This window comes from Pseudopipra pipra, chromosome 6 (assembly GCF_036250125.1).
Source record: "Pseudopipra pipra isolate bDixPip1 chromosome 6, bDixPip1.hap1, whole genome shotgun sequence".
Taxonomy (NCBI): Eukaryota; Metazoa; Chordata; class Aves; order Passeriformes; family Pipridae; genus Pseudopipra; species Pseudopipra pipra.
In genome coordinates, this window is record NC_087554.1 from 15,238,006 (window position 1) to 15,244,667 (window position 6,662).

Consider the following 6,662-nt stretch of genomic DNA (forward strand, 5'->3'; position numbering starts at 1 on the left):
TTAAGGCCACAAAAAATTCTTTCCTGAAAAGGATTAGAAATCAGTCTCCTCTTCCTGCCAAGCCACGCTTTGAACCTACATGTGATGGCAGGGCTCACATCAAGCTTTGCTGGGAGTAGAATGAGGAGGCCAGTACCAACCCACAAGCCTGGGAAATGTGCAGGACGGGCCACTGAATGCCCACAGTGGCCAACTAACATAGAGCTACAGCACATGGTGTAAGTCCCCTACAGTGCAAGCTAGGAGAGCTTGTGATTGAGAAAATGGTGTGTGTCTTTCTTTGCATTAGCTACGTTCTAGTTATAAAGTCAAACAGAACAAAATTTAAAACCTCAGGGAGCAGAGATAAGGCAACAGTTTTCTGCTGGGAGAAGCTCCATGTCCACTCCAGTAGTATGCTCTGCTGGCAGTACACAGGATATAAAGTGTATTTAAAACTCAGCCTGATAACCCCTCTGGTGCCTGCCTTTCACAGTCCTGTCCTCCACCAAGGGCTCTGTGTTCATCCACAGAGCTGCAAACCACCACCACCACAAAAACAAAGATCTAAATGAATACCTTGTGCAGAAACAGTCAAGTTGTTTTTCCCATCTGAGAAGAGCAGAAGAGTTGAGGTTTGTAACACAAGCCGAAATCACCCCTCAGGACTCTACCTTAGGGCTAAACCAGCCCAGCTGCAGGTCTTTTAGAGCCTCAGGGTTGGCTCAAGTGTGGGAACTAAATTGAAAGCAGCTGGTTGCCTGCTTCCATTCTATTGCTGCATTTGTTGAACTGCAAGTTAAACTTCATCTTCCTTCTCCAAGGAAGGGATAATCATTTTGTCGTCTGTAGGCACACACATTTTCTATATTCACTGGGCATTATCAAACACTGACACGTGGGACAGACTATGAGGCTGTTGTGGCTTCCAGGCTCTAAAAGGAGATTGCAAAATCAAAATGTGATTTTCTCAGTGTCTGGTCTTCCATGCACTCCAGGGACAGAACTGGTTTTATTCACCAGGACACACAAAGAGCTACAGAAGCCAACCTGTATGTTACAAGCTCCAGAAAATGTCACCAGCAGTAAAAGTATCACTTTATAGCACTTGTATCTTCAGGGATAGCTTTAAAAAGCCGTGTCCTGCATGTCGAAGTGTGGTCTTCATGAAAACACAGACCCAGCTATTTTCAATGTCTAGGACTTCCCTGTCCCTGCAACTTTGTGCTGTTAAAGTGATAGCTTCCTTTTGCAGAGTCCTGGCTGGGACACTGCCATCTCCTAAATGGATAAAAGAGACAAAGGGATGAATTCACATCTTTCTTGAGCACTATTTCTGTTGAGCAGGTAGGGCATGAAGTTCCTTCACCAAATCTGTGTGTCTGCAATGTTGATATGTACTCTCAGCTTTCTGCAGTGGTTTGTATGGCCCAGCAACTTCTTAATCATAGGCTGCTGACTTTCCAGCAATGTAACCTGGAATTTCGGTTCACAGAAATGAAAGTTTGGACACAGTGATTTTTGTATGGGAGAGAATGCATAATCTGCTATCACATGGAGAGTCAACCAGATATATAAGGTCTGAAATGCTAGAAAAGTGTCTCCCTCCAAAAGGGAGGCAGCATTGTGTCATTAAGTGTACTGTGTCCCAAAAGGCTTGAATCAGTAACAATTTACCTTTGCAGGACTCTGTAGCTCTTTAGCCAGAGCTAACCAGCTTGTTGGCATATGATGTGCTAAGAATGGATCCTGGGGGAATCAGAACTGACAGCTGCAGAATGAATATGATTATTAAAACAAGGGCAAGGAGTGCAGGGGACCTTTTGCTGCTGAACCTGCCTGCCTCTCGAACTAGCAAGTAGCAGTGGCAGCAGCCCACAGCCCTCCTCTCACATCCCTCTAGCTCCTTACTCTAATTTATAGAAAATCTCCACTTCCTGTACCCTGCCAGGCACTCAGGAACAAGTTGGATGACAATGATAGTAACAGTAATAGTTCTGCTGCCACCAGTTTAGAAGGCAGCAGCCAGGGTGCATTAATGACTTACACTCCTCCAGACTGTCAACAGGAGGCAGCTGCTGAGCTGGCCGAGGTAGCGGCCCAGTCCATGGGAGTGCCTTTCCATCTCTCTCTGAGCATGTGATTTATCAGAGCATCCCATTTCCTGCAGTTCCTATGTAAACGAGTAAGATTTCAGAGCTGCATCGAGGGAATGGGTTTGGCTTGGAATCCTGCACAGTGACTCATGCTCTCACGACTAAATTCATTTCCTTAGAGAAGCAAGACAAAATTACACATTCTACTTAGTCCAGCTATGTAGAGTGTTGATTTAGAAAGCTATTGCAAAAAATACAGTTTTATCTAGCTTTATACTGAATGCATAATTCACTGCTGCTGTGCTTGCAAACATTGCCAACCTTTTAAGGGGAAAAGAAAAACTTGGAAAATCTGGGTGTTAAAACATGTCAGCTAGAAACCAGTTTGCAATGAAAAACATACAACTGACAAAAGAGCTTTGTGGAAGTCCTAAGCACATTTAAAAATAGGTTGTAGAAACAGCCGTAAACACTAGGAAATGAGAATTGCATCAGCTAGCTCCTCCCACTCCCCACAATGACAGTGCAAAGAAAGTGAGGGTTTGAAGCTGGAAAAGCTCCAGATCTTTGTAACCTCAGCATCCTTACCATAACACATCTGTGGAAGAAGCCGAGGAGAGGGATTCAGAGATGCATGGACCATGGCTAATCAGTTATGTGCAGAGATACTTCTTAGTGCAAACTGAGGTGAAACTCATCCTTTGGCTTTTAGTTTTCTTAGGAGATCAGTTCAAATGATTTCATGTGGCTATACTGACCAAATTGGAAGAACACAAAATATGGATTTTTATGGAGCATGAACCAACTTCCTGTATCTTACCCTGCTAGGTATTTCAAAATTGGAGAGTTCTGGCTCTGGGAATTTTCTGATGTTGACAATTTATCAGAGAACACAAAACTTTGGTGCCAAGCTCCATTTTGGAGTCTGGGCCTCTCTGCTTTTGGAGAAGACCCTTCATAATTTACATGTTTCTTTATGAAGACGAAAGGTTTCATAATTAGCAAATCCCTGCAGTACCACCATCAGGTTGGTAGATAAAAATATCCTTCACATTTTATGAAGAAAAAACGAAGCCATTAAAGCTGAAGGAAGTTGTTTAGGCCTCAGAATAAATCAAATGGGAAGCAGGACTGGAATGTGACATAGCTATATGTAGTGCCAGGTCTTTCCCTCACACAGTGACATCATATGAAAGCAAAGCTGTTGATGATGTCAGAGCAAAAGCAGGACTAATCATGCCTGAAATAACAATTAGGATTTTTAAGGGCAAATTAAACCTCAAGTCTCAGGTAGAGCAGAGAGATTCCACAGACCTTTTTGAGTCCCCTCAGTGTCCACAATAACTTTGAATTACTGCTGACCTCCCAGCTGATCTGTAGCTCACACAGCACACATGTGCAGGTTCTGGTTTGCTGTCATTATTCAACCCGGCAGCACCATCAAATTCGACTTGGTCTGTCACAAGCCAGGACCTGAGCAAATGGAGAGTGGAGTAATTAAATGCACAACCTCCTGTGTATTGGCAAAACAGATAAAAATTTACTAACACTTTCTAAGTGTTTTATTGAAAATGGCAAGATGTACACATTGAACTCGCCCTGTATAACTGTCTCTGGGCTTTATTTTTGTGGTAAAGGTCTAATCTGTTTCTCCTGGTTTAAAGTCAAGCACATTGTTTAAGAAGAACATGGCATCGCTTCCATCTGTTATTGCTCAAAGCCTGATCAAACACCACTGGTGGCCAGTGGAAAGGCTTTGCTTGTAATTCCTAGACTAAAATATAAATTTTTCCACATTCAGCACCTTCTGTTGCTTTAGTTTTCATACTTAATCTGTGAAAGCCTATATTGAAAAGAGGGCAAGCAGGCTGAGGAAGGGCGAAGCTTCCCCATAGGGACACTGTCACATTTCTGGCATTCCCATCACTCCATCAACGCCACCTCCCGCTACCGTGATAAAAGGCAGCAGTGGAAAATGAACAGGAAGAATAAAACTCCTTATGTACACAAGTGAGAAAAGTCAGTCCCATCCCTACAATCAAAGTTAATCACTTAAAGGAAATCAAAACAGACCTGGCCTCCACCTTCCCAGTGCAAGAAAAATGCCCTTAATTTGCTCACCCTCTTCTGTTTGTGTTGTTCTGAGCCTCCTCTGATTGAAGCTCTCTGAGGCACAAAATCAATGTCAATCATGCCAGATGACTGCTTTCCTCTTGAGCATCTACTACTGATAATAAGATCACAAAGGCCACGTGGAGAAAATTTGGCTGTCGCAGCTGCCTTCTCATTTCTGTAACCTAGGTGAATTAACACTGGCATATTAAAAGCTGACATTATTTTGAATCAAAAAAAAAAAAAAAAAGGCTTCTGATCTGGTTATCATCATAGAGGACATGCTGGGACCAGGATGGTTTTGAAACATCCTAGTTGGCTTGCTTTGGCCCACTCTATCTCTGGTATCTGAACAGGCACCAGACTGACAAAGACAACCTGGTGCCTTATGTTACAGAGAACAGAGATTTGGTCTTGGTTCTGTTCTCAGTAACGAGAAACACAAGCAAGTGGAGATGTCTTTGGAACTTATACCCTGAAAACCATGTCCGATTTTATTTTGTCAGAGCCACAGGATAAGAAGAATCTTACAATACCAACATTCTCTTAGGAGCCCTAATCTCACCGTGAGTCATAAAATACCCCTTGCTCTATATTAGTTACACATTTTTTAAATGCTCATTATCAATCCAGCCAGTCTTATCTTAGAAGCTGCTTATCTTACATTTAAATTCTTCAGGAGTAACAATTTTTATAGGGAAAAAATATTTTTTTAATCTTCATTCATGTCAAGTGTTTATTTTCTGTCTCACCAGCTGTCTGTAACCTAAACGGTGGATGAGATGTTCAGTCTCATTCATATAAAGCCACTGTAAATACAGATTCCTGGGATGCAGAACTAAATTTCCTAATCCATCCTTGAGGCTTCTGATAGAACAAGATGCCCAGTGAACCCAGAATAATGCAGAATGACATAACTATGTTTCCTTTTATCCTGCATTCATGTGGCTTTAGGCCTGCTCAGCATCTACCCACGCTTTCCTTCCTTGGTGACCAGTCTCCTCTGACACGGCACATCTCACAGGCAGTGCTCCTTCCTCCAGCAGCAGCAAGGAACAAAGCACACCTAGTTCAGCAACCAATAGGCCATTATATTTAACCTCCATACCAACAAAAATCAAACATCACAGAGGCACCATAACTACAAGAAATTTTTTTTTAAAAAAAAGGGGGGGAAGAAAAAGGATCACTGTAAAACAAGGATGGGAAAACGAAGGTAACCCAGCTACTCACACAAGATTCAATGAATGCTTTCCTGATTTTCAGTAAGGATGAACATGTTAATCCATGAGGTAAAGACAGGAGGCCTAAGAGAAGAGGCAGAAGGCAGAAATGGTTACCAGATAATAGATGAACATATCCAGACAACAAGCAAAACTCACTGAGTCTGCTGTGTTCCACCTGGAGGATCAAGGCATTCTTAGTCCCTGAATTCTGATGCACAGTAAACCAAAGATTTTAACTAAATTTACCTACTTGAAGGCATTACCACAGGACCAGAAAAGAGCAAGTATTCAGAAGTGAGCCATGGTGGAAGCAGTTTGGGCCTGTGCTTTTGATGTCTGTGCAATTCTTCAGGGAAAACTTACAAAGGAGAATTTAACTACAAATGTGAAATTCAATGAATAAAGGGATAAAAAGTAGCATGGATTTACCAAAAGCCAGTTTTATGGGATGACTTACAAAATGGTATAGTATAAAATTGAAACTTCAGCCATTCAGGAAATACTTTTTTTGTCTTTTTGTTAGACTCCTGGCAAGAAATAAATGAAAAGAACAAGGACTTTTAACTTTACTAACCAACCACGGGGTGATAGGGAGCTGACAGCGTGGCGTGACTGTGAAAAAGACAAGTGCGAGTCCAGTCATGGAATTTCCGGTCACTTCAGGAAAACATTAGTGTTGTGTTTCAGGCATCGCTGTCTAAAACAGTCCATGCAGTAGCCTCTCTCAGGAGAAAAAGCATTCAAACAGAGAGTTCCGCAGGAAGGACATCCCAATGACCAGGGCAAAGCTTGCACGGTGCAGGGCTGAAAAGGCTTGGCTTATGTAACCTAACACGACAAATACGTGGGAATTGGACATATAAACATATGGAAAGGGGAAGTAAGCAAACCCCCCAAACATTTATTGATTTAGGTGGAAATTTGAAGCAGGTTTCCAGCCACTGGACAAGACGCTCCTCCCGGAAGGGGCGCACAGGGCTGGCTGGCGCTGCCGGGGTGGAAAACGAGGGCAGGAACGATTAAAATTCCCCTCAGCTCTCCAGAGCCGGAGAGTTTGCTCTCATTCATCCCGGCTAATAATCGGAAGAGGGGAATCCTCCCCGACGACAGCCTTGAGACGAGCCTTGAGGGGCTGCGCGGCTGAGCCGCTCAGTGCCCGCCCCAGCTCCTCACGGCGCCGGCCGCTCGCCTCGCTTCACCCTTTCGGCAACTTCCCCGCTCCTTCCCTCTCCTCCTTCCCCCTCCCCTC